Source organism: Excalfactoria chinensis, chromosome 20 (genome assembly GCF_039878825.1).
Source record: "Excalfactoria chinensis isolate bCotChi1 chromosome 20, bCotChi1.hap2, whole genome shotgun sequence".
NCBI classification, from domain to species: domain Eukaryota; kingdom Metazoa; phylum Chordata; class Aves; order Galliformes; family Phasianidae; genus Excalfactoria; species Excalfactoria chinensis.
The window spans coordinates 1,194,605-1,209,069 of NC_092844.1; the positions used below are offsets into that span (position 1 = coordinate 1,194,605).

At 53.0% G+C, this 14,465-nt stretch overlaps 1 protein-coding gene across 2 annotated transcripts in view; it reads left to right on the forward strand.

Annotated features, from left to right (window-relative positions):
- The first annotated feature begins 2,298 nt into the window (after window positions 1–2,298).
- Window positions 2,299–14,465, forward strand: part of DISP3 (dispatched RND transporter family member 3) — a 33,986-nt gene continuing 21,819 nt past the window's right edge. For both annotated transcript variants that reach the window (XM_072354255.1, XM_072354256.1), the window contains exon 1: window positions 2,299–2,427. The gene's annotated coding sequence lies outside the window, so the exon portion shown is untranslated. The remainder of the gene's footprint in view (window positions 2,428–14,465) is intronic.

The following is a 14,465-nucleotide window of genomic DNA, read 5'->3' on the forward strand; positions in this document are numbered from 1 at the left end:
TTTCCAGCAGCTCAGCCTGAACTGATGCATGTGGTTGTTCCTCTAATAGGGGTTTGGAGCTGGGTTACTGCCCAGCCCTCCACTTTGTATGGATGCACTCAGGCCCGAAGTGGAGAGCCTTCATGCAATCAGGCAGTGATAGACCTTGTGGAAGCTGAAAGCCCCCAGATAAAATTTATAAGGCCTGAGAGAGCCTGCCTGGCATTATTTAACGCTTTAGTAATGAGCACCTGAGCAGGAAAGATTGCCTGGGTAGTTTTATTCTGCATAGATGAGCAGTCAGAATTTCAAAGAGGGGTCATAAATATAAGCACATGGGATGGTGACGGTGGCTGATGTTGGTATGGAAGGCAGCACTGAAGGAATGAGAAGGTCAGAAAGCAGAAATACAGGGGAAGATGTTTGCCTTGCATTTCCCAACCCCAGTAGGTGAGAAATGAGCAAGAAATGAACCTACAGTTTGGTACGGTGTGTGTTTACGTGCACAGCTACAGCTGCTCATGTGCAGTGTGTCTGAGTAAAGCACATTCAGCGTGGCTGATGTAAGCTGGTAACGAACCATTTATTCACATTAACAACACGAGTTGTTTTGCTGAGCACATCAACAAGGAAGCGGTCGTGGCTGGGGACCGATGCTCTGAGCACTGAGGGGCAGGGACGGAAGTGTGAAGGCAAGGCATGCAGGTCTATACTCTTGGGTACACAGCTGCCCAGGGAGGTGGTGGAGTCCCCATCCCCATCCCTGGAGGTATTTGGGATCTATGGAGATGTGGGACGGTTGGGGCTGGCCTGGATGATCATGGAGGTCTTTTCCAACCTTAGTGGGTTCTATGAGGAGAGCAGGAGCCGTGTTGCTGCTGTGTGGCCATGCTGCTCCCTCCCCACTCTTTGCTGACTCTGCTGTGTGATTGATTGAGCCCAGTCCCCTCACATCACTGCCAGAGTTAGAGAAGTGATTTTTCCCCTTTGCTGTACGCTGGCAGTTAGCAACAAAACTGCAAACCCATCAGCATCACCTCCTCTGCAGGAACCTCTATCAGTAGCAGGAATGCACTAAGCTGGTGGAATGCAATTTTACTCCAGGAGCCTCATTAAATTTGTATTCCTTGGAGCCAACAAGGAAGATGATGGTCTGGCTTTGTCTGCCTGGCTTCCTGCTCACACCGGGTGATGCATCAGAAGGAACGTGATGACGGCGGCACCGTCAGACGCTCCATGATGGGCACTGTGCTGTGCTGTGCCCTATTTGTTACTTCATGGGCAAATCTGCCTAAAAAGCAGGGTGGGAGATGTCCTTATCAAGGGCTCCTCAGTACAGGAGAGATGTGGACCTGTTGGAGTGCATCCAGAGGAGGGCCACAGAAATGCTCTGAGGGTTGGAGCATGAGGACAGGCTGAGAGCTGGGGCTGTGCAGCACGGAGGAGAGAAGGCTGCAGGGAGAGCTGAGAGGAGCCTGTGTGTCTAAAGGGGCTGTAAGAGAAAGGGGACAGGCTTCTGCAGGGCATGTGGTGATGGGATGGGGAAATGGCTTCCTGCTGAAAGGGGGGGGAGATTCAGGTGGGATATAAGGAAGAAGGGAGGTGAGGCACTGCACAGACTGCATAGAGGTGGTGCAGACACCCAAGGTCAGGGAATGGGGCTCTGAGCACTGATGGGGCTGTGGGTGTCCCTGCTCAGTGCAGGGCTTGGACCTGATGGCCTCGAGGGTCCCTCCCGACTCCAGCACTGCACTCCCGAAAGCCCAGGCAGAGGTCTGCAGTCAATCTCCTCCAGCTGTGCACATTCCCAGCTGTGTGAGGGGCCATCATATATATAAAAAAAGAGATTTTCTCCACCGCCTTCAGCTTGCCCCCTCCTGTTTAATGCTTCCTATTGAACGCCGGGCTCGTTGCTGCACAGCTCAGCCTCGGAACGCGCTCATCTCTCTATGAGGGTACCGGGGAGCCGCGGTACATCCCAGACCTCGGGAGGCGGGTCGGTACCCGCAGCGCTGCCCGCACAACTTCTCGGCACTTCGGGGTGCTGCCCCTACAGCCGCATCGCACCACGTTCCCTCCTCCCGGCATCACCTCACCCCGAAGGCCGCCCCTCCGGAGCCTCTCCGCCGGGGTTTGCCCTCCTCGGCGCCGGTGCGGTGGGGGGGTGGGAATGGGGGGGCCGCGCACGGGGCAGGGTTTATAGCGCGGCCGCAGCGCCGCCCGCAGCCCGGAGGGGCGGCAGCGCTCACGGAGCTCCGCGCAGCACCGCGCGGTACCGCAGCGCAGCGGTCGGGGGCTGACGGTTCGACCGCCCCCACCTCCAGCGGAGGGCAGCGCTCGGAGCCCGGCGGAGCGGAGGGGAAAGGAGAGGAAAGGAGGAGAGACGGCGGCGGGGTGAGGGCTGCGGGAGGGAGCGCTGCAGGCGAGAGCGGCCCCGCGGCTGCGGAGGTGAGTGCGGGCCGGGGGGATGCGCGGCGCGGCTCTACGGGGGGGTCCTGGGGGGTCCGCTCCGCTCCCCAGGCCGTGGGGCGGGCGGTGCTTCTCGCAGTTGCTCCGCTTCCCTTTTCTTCCTCTTTCCTTTTCCTCCTCTTCCTCAGTTCACTTTTTTCCCCCCCTACCTCCCCATCGTCCCCCTCCCCCCCTCCCCTTCCATCCCTTCTTTCTTCCTTTCTTTCTGTTTTTGCAGCTTAATCCCCCGGCTGTGTGTGTTCACAGCAATGTGTGTTCAGCCAACTCTCCCCGCGAGCACGGGAGAGTTCATGAATGCGCACAAAGGAGAGCGTTTCCCGGGAGGCTGCCTTCACAATGCACCCATTGAGCTGCGCCCGCAGCGCCGTGCTTCTCTATGGGGGGGGAAAGTTGGGTGCCAGCATTGAGCCGCCCCGTCCCTGCGAGCTCGGGGGTGTCGGTGGGTCCGTTTATACCTCACCTCCCCCAGCAGCTGCTGTCCAGCATCCAGTACGGTGTGCCCTGCTGCAGGGTGGCCTTTCTGTTTTGTACTAAGTGGGCTTTTCCTGCTTGAAAACCCCCTTGTTGTTTGGTGGCAGCCCCGCATTGCTCAGGGTCTGTCCCAATGCACGGCTCGCTCCGGGATCATTTTTGTTCTGGGCGCTCTCCAAAGTCACCCAGCCATTAAAAATGAGAAAGAAAACGAAGAACCCGGAGAGAACACAGCCGTGGTGTTGTGTGTCCGGCGATCTGATGGGCTGAGCCTCGTTGCTCATCGCATCCCCGGTATGAGCGGGGCTGTGGGGCAGGGCAAAAGATGTGGGGAAAGTGCGTTGAGTGCTTGGAAAGGGTGGGAGCTGCTGGGCTGTGGGTGATGCTGAGAGATGGAAGGGGGGGGAGGATGAGGTGGAGGCAGCGGCCCCTCGGGCACATCCTCGGCATCCCGTGCTGCTCGTGCTCCTGTGCACAGACACGGCACTGCGCTGCTTAGCGGCTTCAGCTCGTGCAGCTCCGAGGGTCTCATCTCCTGCTGGGGTTTCAATGTGATGCGCGGGCAGGTTCCTTTAAATGGGCTGATCGCCCTCGTTGTGCTGTGAGGGGAGACTCCGGCGTGGTGGGATGAGGAGCTGTGCCTTGGGGAGGGAGGACTGCTGTGATTCCAGCGGCAGAACAAACAGAGCCGTGCTGCCCGCATGGCCACACGTGCACACACGGAGCTGCTGCCAGAAAAGCTGTTGTTGTTTTGTTTTCTTATGCAATTCCAAAGGGAAAATGTGGGTGAGCTCTTGAGATGAGTTCTCTGTCCTCACCGGCAGAACTTTGCTCAGGGGATCCTTCTCCCTGCCCAGCCACCTTGTGAAGTGTTGATAAAGATATTATCCGCAGCATCAGCTTCCTTTGATTGCTCTTTTCAGCTGTGTCTGGATGGAAACCTAGCAACACAATAACCGTATTGAAGGGAGATGTTTCAATAGCTGCACTTCTTTTTATCACATTGGGTGCATCTTCAGAGGTGAGCATCATCCAGCCGGTCTCTTTACCCCTTTGGAGCCTTAGAGTTTGATTGGGGCCCAGAGCCTGGAATAAAACAGATGTGAGCTACTGAAAGAGATGACAAAGGTGGAATAGAAACGTGTAACAGAATAAAACATCCATCCCCTTTTTCTTCCTGCTGTGTTCTCCTGGGAAGGGAGGGTACCCATGTCATGGCAGGGGGATCCTGAAGGAGAAAGCAGACATTGTGTTTGCAGCTGCTTTCACCTCGATACACGTGGGGGAATCTAAAGGACAAGCAGCCCGGAGCAATGTGCAGCATAGTACAGTGTGTGAGAACCAAGCTGGCCTTTGGGAAGCAGCCTTGTTCCAACCACCCGCTGTGGGGGAGATTATGAGTCAGTGTTTGCAATGTGCAGGGCCAAATTCATCCTTGGGTTAGAAAGCTGAAAGTCTCTGCCTCTCCATTTAGCTCTCTGGCACCGTTCTGGTTGTTCTCAGCTATGCTGACAGATGCCCTTGTCGTATCGGCTGCCTCTGTGCAGCGTTGGAGTGAGGCACCTTCACAGGGAGCCGGAGTGACAGCACATGGCTGCAATGTGCCATCAGCTTGGGAAGTAGGAAAGGCTGCTTCTCTGAAGGAGCAGTGATGCATTGGAGTGTTAGTTGGGGGGGTTCACCATCCCTCGAGGTGCTCAGGGAGCACGGAGATGCTGCACTGAGGGATGTGGTCAGCTCTAAATACCCACTTGTTTTCATGGCTGCTCCTCCCAAGATCTCGTGCCTGTTACGTAGTAATGAATTAAACCTCACAAACACCTTTGGCAGGTCAAAAGAAAAAGCGCTTCTGCTCCAAGAACTTTGCAAGTTGTTCATCTGTCATTTCTGAGCCGTCAGTGAGGAGTGTCTGCAACGTGCTGCTGTTCAGATGTGTGTATGGAGTGCAATGGGATCTGGTGTGGCGCTGCAGGAGGGTCTGATGGCCGCTTTGTGTCCCCAAAAAGCACAGCCTGTCTGAAATCCTCTGCTGATGGCAGCACTTGGGGATGAGCGTTGCTTGCACAGGCTTTGCCTGTTGGGTACAAGTGCTTAGTGAGTAAAGCTTGACTGAAGCTGGAGAGGGATCGGAGTTCATACCTTGACGGCGGGTGGGAAATGTGGATAAGCTGTGATTGTGAATTCTGAAGTTGGAGCAGGTCCTGCTGTTTGGGCTCTGGGTGATGTCAGCGCCATCTCTGCATACCAAGGCGCTGTAAATCCAGGCACGGCTCTCTTTAGCACAGAGTATTTAACATACAGTTGGTTTAATCCTCTAATCTTACCCAGCACTGACATAAACGAGGACTGAACAGATTCATTCATTCAGGGAAAATCAGGCCCTTTATATCTCTCCATGGAGCTGCATGGAGGGGTGGCTTATTTCTCTGTGCCACTGCATGTCCAGGAGGTGTTCAGTATGGAGATGCACTGGGGGATGTGGGCAGTGGGCATGATGGGGTGGGTTGAGCTGGATGATGTTAAAAGGCTTTACGTGATATTCTGTGGTCAGTGATGCAAGTTGCTGTTGGTTGGGGTGGGCTGGGGGTTCGGGGCAGTGGGAGTCCCAGGGCTGGCACTGCACCACAGTGCTGTTATCCCTCAGTGATGAGCAGCCTGCTTGCTCCTTGCACTGTCACAAGGACCTGGATGTTCCCTTTGCCTCCCTCTGCTCAGGGCAGCACAGCCCCCAAGGTGTGTGCATCCATATGAGTACATGGCCAGGGGAGTGAGCTTCCAGAGCTCGTGATGAAGCCCAATGTTGAAATATGAGTTTCCAGCTCTCCCTCACGTCTCCCCTGTGATGCCACAGAACAGGCCATCTCTTTAAGTGATGGATTTCACACAGATTTACTCAAGTTCATTCATCTTGATGCAGCTCTAGCAGGGTGAATTCACTCCGAGCTGTGGCCTTACTGATGTCTTTTCTAAGGGCTGCATCCTGCCTCATTCCTTCTGCTGAAGCACCTGATCTCATGAATAGCTGCACTGCATTCAGGGAGGCTGTTAAGGAGTGCTGTGGTGCCTGTGACTCAGACTAATGTAAGTCAATTTAAAGGACAGATGAAGCACAGTGTGAGTATGGATTGCCGGTGTCTGGCCCTTAATGAATAATTCAGGGACGGCATAAGAGTTAAGAGCTTCATCCAGTTGTAGGTGAAGTCAGCTCCCCGCTGACCCCCAGCCCATAATATGTCTCAGTTTCTGGTTAGCTGGCTTTAACCAGTCCACCCTCAGCCTGGCTCAGCACAAGCTGCCCATAGAGGTGGTGCAGACACCCACAGTCAGTGCTCTGAGCACTGATGGAGCTGTGGGTATCTCTGCTCAGTGCAGGGCTTGGACCTGATGGCCTTTGGGGTCGCTTCCGACTCCAACCATGGTGGTTCTATGATGCTGTCCTCTTCCAAGCACTTGGGTTTTGCTACAGCTGGATCTCCACACTTTGGGTCTCTTTGTGCCTGTTCTGCCATGGCTGCTGCAAGCTGCCTCCGCAGGGGGTTGGCACTGCCTGCCCAGATGGCTGCAGCCTTCAGCACCTGACCCTTCTTTCCTGTTTTGAGTTCTCTCTGCTCACTGGGAGAAGCAGTTTGGGGAACAAGGCTGGGATGCTTTCCCTGCCATCTGCCTCAAGGCAGCAGGCTGCAAGCTGGCACAGTTAATTCCCTGTCTTTGCCAAGCTCTGTTAATAGAGAACGGCTCCTCCTGAATAGAAGGCAGTTCTCGTTACATAAATAGCAGAGGAGGGGGAGAGGCCAATGTGTTTGTGGGGGGTGAAAGACAAACTGGCAGTCGTCTGGTTTTTAAGCTGCTGCTGATCTTGACTATTGGCTTCTATATATGGTAGAATAAGAGGTAAGCATCATTTACTTTGTGCCCGGACTTCAGGCCAGGGGTGTTAGTGCTTCAGTGGCTGTGAACTCACTCCCCCTTTGTGCAAGTGATCCCAGGATCTGCCTTCTGAGATGGGTGAGCTGGAAAGATGGATGGAAGAAAAGGATCTGGGGGTGCTGGTAGCTGACAGGCAGCTGAATGTGAGCCAGCAGTGTGCCCAGGTGGCCAAGAGGACCAGCAGCATCCTGCCCTGTGGTTGGGCACTGGAACAGGCTGCCCAGGGAGGTGGGGGAATCAGTTCAATGGCTGTAGAGGTGGGGTATTGAGGGACACGGTGGGCATGGTGGGGTGGGCTGGGGTTGGAGCTGGGAGCAGAGAAAGGAAGTTTGTGTGTCAGCATAACTGACCTCTGCTGGGCTGTGAAGTCCTTTATGCATCATGATACGGAGCGTGGGAGGCACTGGGGAATCTGGTTGTTATAGCAGCGGTCTGGGAGGATTTGGGTCCCGTTTTTACTCAGCCAGAAATGATTTTGAGCAGATCTGGAAGGTCACAGCAGTAAAAAAATGGCTCTTGAGTTTTGGACACTTCATTTCTGGGTGCTGGTCTGTGAGTGCTTGTTGGAGCCGTGGACACCACTGCTGCTCCCCAGTAGCAGTTAAACCCAGGAGCCATTCAGCAACATTGGTTGTGACTTGCCTGGTCTGTATTTAGCTTCTGTTAAAGTCAGCAAAACTTATGGCTCAATTCCAGCAGAACTGGAGCTCGACGGTGCAGCCTTGCTTAATTCGTTGGTAAACTTGCATATAATCTGCCCTATTTCCCTAGAGGGATGAGGAGATTGGATCTGATAGGTGTTTGCAAAGGGTTTATGCAGTCTGATGAAAGCTGGTACGATGCACAAATGCAAGGCGCTCTGTGCTCCTAGGGGGATGTGCTGTATGTTGACTTGTTTCTTGGCTCCGTTTTGTACCCGGGAGCTGGGAATGAATTGCTTATGAGTGCTGTATGAAGGTCTGTGGAAACCATTTATTAATAAAAAAAAAGGGAAAATGGATTAAAAAACATCCTAATCCTCTCTGCTGTTCGGTACTGCTGAACATGCAGAGCTCTTGATTCCTTGAATTGAATCATTTGTCTTTCTGTTCCCCTTTTTAACAAGGCAAATGAATTCCCGCAGAAGATGGGGCTGCAAACTCAGATTGAATACGGCCCACTGTTGCACTGTAAGCCCGGCTCAGCCTCCTGCTTGTAAATCAAATAGGGCAAACGTTGTCCTCACATTTCCCCTCCACAGTGCCCTGCACCCCTCCTGTCTGCACTCCAACCAGGCACCAAGCCTGGCCAATTGTTAGGGCTGAATTGAAACGGAGAGGCAGACAGGCCCAAGAGAGCATGAAAGTGACTCAATAAAACAGTGGGCTCCATTTAAACGGAGGGTGGTGAGGCTGGACAGTGTAGACAACAGCTTGTTTTGAAAGCTAAATCTCTTTTGCTGGAAAGCTTGGGCTGGTTCTCAGGGTGTGCAGGGAGTTGCAGGGAGCTGCTCATTGCGGTGCATGGCAGCCAGCAATTACAGCTTCCAAACTGAAGGCCCAAGCCTTGTGGCTTTGGAGGGACCCACTGAGCACTTCTCGGTGCCTTGAACTCTACTGTGTGCCTGATAATTGTGCACAGGGCATGGGTGGAAACACAGCAGCATCCCAGGGAGATGTAAAACGCCGCCCTATGACAACGAGGAGCCAGATTCATCTGCAAGTGGATGTTTTGTCCCCTGTAGCACTGCTTAAGTGGAAAGTAAGAAGCTTCATCCCTGTAAGTCTGCTGCACAGAACCAACTGGTGGGGGGGTTACCTGGCAGTGATGCAGGGTTTGTAGGTCTCATTTCTGTGGATGTGATATTGACCTTATTTAGATGCCAGTAGCAAGGAGCTGCTCTGCAAGCAGCAGAGACAGGCTGTGATGGCATTTCCTTTCCAGACCTCTAGTTCTCTCATATAGCAGCACGTTGCAGGGGACATCATTTCTTTCTGGATCCAAACTGCGCACACATGAGGCCAAACCATTCTGTGTGTGCACCACCTGCCTACATCCCTACAGCTCCGCTCTTTCCATTCCTCTGACTCACCCAGAAAGTGGCTGCAGTGAGTTTGTTCCCTTCCTCAGCCAACCAAGTCTGCTTTCCAAAGGGCCACATGCAGTTCCACTCCAGCATGGGGCAGTGGAGCTGAGCCCCTGAAAATCACAGGAGCAGACTGTGGTTGCTTGTGGGTGCCAGAAAGCTTTGGGACAAGGCATATCACAAAAGGATAGAAGGAAATCTGTTGTCAAGCCCTCAATCTACCTGCATTTTTGTTTCAGTGCTGGAGCTGCAGGGGTTGGTCCTGCAATTAGCACAAGTAACAAGTAACATCTCAGCTTATGGATGAGAGGCATGGGATGCTGTAAGGAATGGGGAGCCATCGCCTGAAACACTCAATATCATTTGCTGGGTGGCAGTTCTCTGGTAGCCTTTGGGCTGCATGGTTGCCCTACATGATCCTGAGCTCCTGCAGCTCATATGGCTGGTGTCCCTTCAGCTCCTGATGGCAGAGAGGGAATAGGAGTGTGGGTTGGGTCTGCCTCTTGCTGAACTGTGCCTGTGCTAGAAACAGTGCCATTTCTGTGGGTCTGTGCAGGGAGGGAGAAGGGACAGCCCTGCTCTCAGATCTGTGGCTCCATCTGCATCCTGTAGGCACGGCTTTGCTGGCAGCAGTATTTCCCTCTATTGCTTGGGGACTAACAGCTCTTTGTTGTAGCTCCTGCCTGCGTTAGGAAGCATCCTGGATTCTCCCTGAGATTAATGTGTCATTAAAGCCTGTTTGCTTATTCTGAGAGCTGGCCCCTTCCTCTGCTAACAGTCTGCAGGGCTGTGCTCACTGAGCTGTGGTAGCATTTAATGTGAGTTTCTGCATGGCTGCTGCAGCTGGCAGCAAGCTTTAAGCCCTTGTACCGGCAGGGGATCTGCTGACATGCTGCTCAGGCACAGAGGCATCCCTTCTCATCTCCCCTCAGGAAGTTTTCCCACTGCTCTGAAAACCTTGTGTTCACCCAGGTCCTGCCTGGGAGCCAGCAGCTGCAGCACTCAAAGCCTTTCCAGTCTGTGGGTTTTACATTTCCACTTCCAGATCCCAGTGATCCTGAGAAGATGCAAAAGCGGTGCTAATTAATCTAATTGCGGAAGCTCCAGGCTTCCATGGGAGGAGAGCAGCAAGCTGCATACGCTTTGGGGAGAGAGAAGAAGGGGGAGAAAGAAAGACCATGTATGCCTGCTGAGCAAAGAGCTGCAGTGATATGTGTATGGCAATGGGTTTGTCTTTGTTCCTTCACTCAGAGGGCAGCGAGGCCCAGAGAAGTGTGGGTGCCCCATCCCTGGAGGTGCCCAAGACCATGGATGGGGCTCTAGGCAGCCTGTGCTGGTGGGGGCAGCCAGCCCACAGGGTTGGAACTGGGTGATCTTTAAGGTTCCTTCCAACCCAAGCCAACCTGTGATTCTGTGATTGCTCATCCCTCTTACATGCTGGTACGCGGAAGGCTGTGCAAAAGAGCCGAGTGTGACTGAAATGCCATGGCTGCTGTGTTCCCACCACAGATGGCAGTCCTTACAGTCCTCACAGCCTTCTTGGTGTGAATCTGGCAGTTCTTGACGTCAATAATTATGGCACTGAAAAGGCAAGACCTTGAGATCCTTCAGTGTGAGGCATTCCAACCCATCTGGCAGACACGTGTGCAATGGGACCTTCTGCCTGTACCTCCTCTTCCTGGAAGACTGGGGCATGGAGGAGAATACCCCTTGCAATGTGTTCTTTTTCACCTTAATCGTGCTATTTATGTTGGAGTGAAAGAAGTGGAAGTGAATTGGCTGTTGTGTGGTTGGCAAGAAGGACTGGCAGCACAGAATCATTAAGGTTGGAAGAGACCACTAAGATCACAACCCAGCCCACCATGCCCACTGACCACATCCCTCGGTGCCATGTCTTCATGGTTCTTGAACACCTCCAGGGTGTTATGGGGAGGCTCTGGAGAGGGGCCTTTAGGAGAGAGCATTGGGGTTGGTCCAGGATCACAGTGTGCACACTATTGCTGGGGGCTGCAGATGGAGCGGAGTGCGCAGCCAGCCCTTGTCTTTGTGCTTCCTCCTGCTGCAGGGAGCAGCTGTGGGGGTAGGGTTGGAGCTGGGGGCCGTGCAGCTGAGCACAGAGCAATGCCAGTGCCTATGGTGATGTAAGCTGGGGAGCCTGAGCATGGGCTGGCATAACGAGTGCCTGGCAGGGGTAGGCAGCAGGACGGCAGTGTGGGAAGCTTAAGAGCAGCATGCAGGCTTTGGAGGTGGCAGTTTATTCCAGAGGATTGGGACCTCGTGGATGCTCTCTGGGAATCATAGAAACATGAAGGTTGGAAAAGATCACTAAGATCATCCAGTCCAGCCATCCAACCCATCCCCACTGCACTCACTAACCCTGTCCCTCGGTGCCAAAGACTGAGTGATGCTCAGTGATGACAACCACACACAGCCCTGCTTGTGTGTATTTAATGATCTGTAGAGGCTTTGTTATCTGCACAGGTGCTCAGTGGTAGACACGGGAGCATAGGAATCCATACACGTTTAATGAGGTGGTGAGCATGGGCTGCTTCTCAGCACAATCCAGGGTGCTTTGAAGTCTGTGTCAGGACACCCAAAGGCACACAGCTGGCCTAAAAGCAGCCCTCTGCTTAGCTGGGGCTCTGACAGCATCCAAGCCATTTCTGCACCAGGTAGAGAAGTCACTGCTGAACTGCATTGGTCTCATCTGTGCCATGTGCCTGGTGACAGTAGGGCCTTATTGGATGCTGACACTGCATTCCCTTTCTCCAGCCCATCCTTTGTCCGTGGGGCTGTTGTGGAGGTAGAAGGAGATGGGGGAGCTGATGTCTGTACCTTCTCTATCACTCCTAGGCATGTCCAGCGGGGCAGCAGTTAACACAGCTTCACGATGTTGGCTCCTTGCAGAGGTTGGATGTCTTTATCCAGCCACAGAGGTTATGTTGCACGGTTACGCTCGATGCTCCCGCTCAGATTACGCTTGCAGAACAAAGTGCGGAGTTTGCAGTTTGTTGCACATCTGGTGCCGTTCTGCTCTCTCTAAGAAATCGGGCATCTCGTGCTTTCAAACATACAAAGGTCTCTTGTCTTTCTCTTTTCTCCTTCCCATCTCCTCAGCACCTGCACCTGCCAGATGGGTGCTGCACCACCAGCACCCCCTCCTTAGAGACCATTGGGTTCAGCTCTGTGCGTTCAGCCCTCAGCCACTGTCGGAAGAGGCAGCGCTGGAAAAGCTCATGAGGAAATTAATAATCGTGCCTCTGAGCTAGCAGGCTGGAGCAGCGTGCAGGAAATGAGGCGTGAGACCTCACGCTGCACAATGAGGAGAGAACAAGGCAGCGAATGGCTGCTGGGCTGGGGAAGCATCATCCATTGCACGCACTGGCAGAGGTCAGAGCCCCCGTGTTTGGGTGCTGGGCTTGGAAGAAAAACTGCACTGCAAAGCGTTTGCAGAAGGGGAGCGAATTAAGGATGCTGTGTCAGCCCTGATTTTGGCATTTCCTGACTGGTGAGTGCTTGACTTTGCAGCTAATCTTTCCTCACTGTTTTTGGCTTGTAATTAGGAGTCGGCCTAATCAGTGCTTGCCAGACACCTGGAGCAGCAGGCAGGTGCTGTCAGAAGAGCTCGGTGGCACAGGTCAATGGAACCCATTGCTTCCTTCCTCAACCAGGTGCTTTTCTGAGCCACAGTGAGAGCCTCTGGGAGGGGGCAGATAGTCAGCAGATGGAAAGGGGCACCGTGTGAATTAGTGCTGATTCCCTGCACAAAGCTGGGGGGCTCTGCCAGTCCTCCACCCTCTGTACAGCCCTATCTATTACCTTGACTCCTATGGGCACTTGAAATTGCAGAGAATAGAGCTTTGTTAGATGTAGATATATAAACTCGTGTTGTTAAACTTATTGTTTTACCCCCCCCCCTCCCATCATTACACTGCAATCCCAGCTGCACTGTTAGGTCCCGATGTCATTCTGATCTGCAAAGTGGTCAGGCAATGGTTTTGTGCATCTTCTAAAGGAGGGAAGGGAAAATGCAAAAGGCCCAGAAAGAAAAGAGATGAAAACCTTGTCACTGCATTGTGCTGTGCAGCTGGAAAAGATCTGTTTGGTTAATAATGGAGGAGGCAGCCCAGCCAGCAGTTGAACCAATATCTTTTAGTATCATGTGCATCTCCAGGCTTGTATCACATTGAGACAGGCTCTGAGCTGTGTCCTCAGGCTGAATTAAGCTGCTGTTTGCAGGTGAGTTCCAGGAGATTCAGGGTCAGGAGCTCAGTGTGAGGCGTCCTGAGCCTGCTTTGCTTTTCTGGGAGTGCAGCACTGCTGTAAGTCAGACCTCCAATTAAGAGGCCAGAAGTTGCACCTCATTCCTCCTGCCGCCTCATTTTATTGCACTCATGAAAGGCAGCGAGACTTGTGTGCATTGGCAGAGGGCATCACAGCTCTCATTCACAGCTGTGTTGATAAAGGGAGAGCGGGGACCCAAGACAGCCCTTCTTTGTTGTTTGTGTAACCAGTACTTCCCTGGCAGTCTTATTGACACAAGCACAGGAGGAAAACTCTGGGTCCTGAGTCTCAGCATTGCTGCGGAGCACTGCTTTGGAGTGGATATACATTAATGATGCCCTGTGGCCAGAGCTCAGTGCTGCATCCTTCAGCATGACAGGGCCTGGGAGGCACTTGGTCCATCCTCGCTATCAAGTGCACGTCATTAGAGATGCAGCTTTTTTCCAGCAGCTGGATGCTCTTAGGATGATTTGACAAGCACAAAGCCCGTTTCTCTCCCTCTTAGAGGAACTTTATAGAGCTCATAAAGGGGCCAGAAGCTGCCTTTGGTTGGAACTCTGCGAGTTTCCAGGAATACAAATAGGATCACAGAGCTGCTGGCTCTGCTGAGAAAGCTTTGCCCATGGGAGAAACAAATGTGAAGTTTAATTATTCTGTCGATAGGAATCTCCCATATTACAGAAATTGTCTTCCCTCCCCTTCTCGCCTTGTGCTTTCTTTCCTTTCTTTCTCTCTCTCTCGCTGATGCACAGGGCTCCTTTTTTTCCCCTCTAAGAAGGAACAACTGAGTAATTGAAATGGAACACTGGTGAGGATTTTTTAATCTGAAAGTTGGCATTAATTAGTCAGGTCGGATGTAATTAGCTTCCTCATCTGTCACTGCCTCTCCCTGGCTTGTCAATGACTTTCTTCTATCCTGGGATTCATCAGAAATAAAGAATTGTCGTGGCTGGGTTTGCCTGGTTGGGGTGCAACCAAGGGATGCTGCCCCACCTGCCTTCGATGGCGTGGACTTGGGAAGCTGAACGTGCCACACAGGGGCAGTGGGATGTCTCCATTTAACATTTACAGCAGATTTTGCTGCTTGTTCTGTGGAGTCCTGCCTGCTTTTGACCAGTTATGAGCCTCTTTGCTTAGGAATGGGCAGGGGGAAGTCCAGCAAATCTCAGTGCATACCACAAGAGGCTGCTGGGGCCTCTTCTCTGAAGATGGAGCTTCTGGGAGCATTCTTATCCTTTTACCTTCCAACCCCAAAGTAAATCAGAGCTTT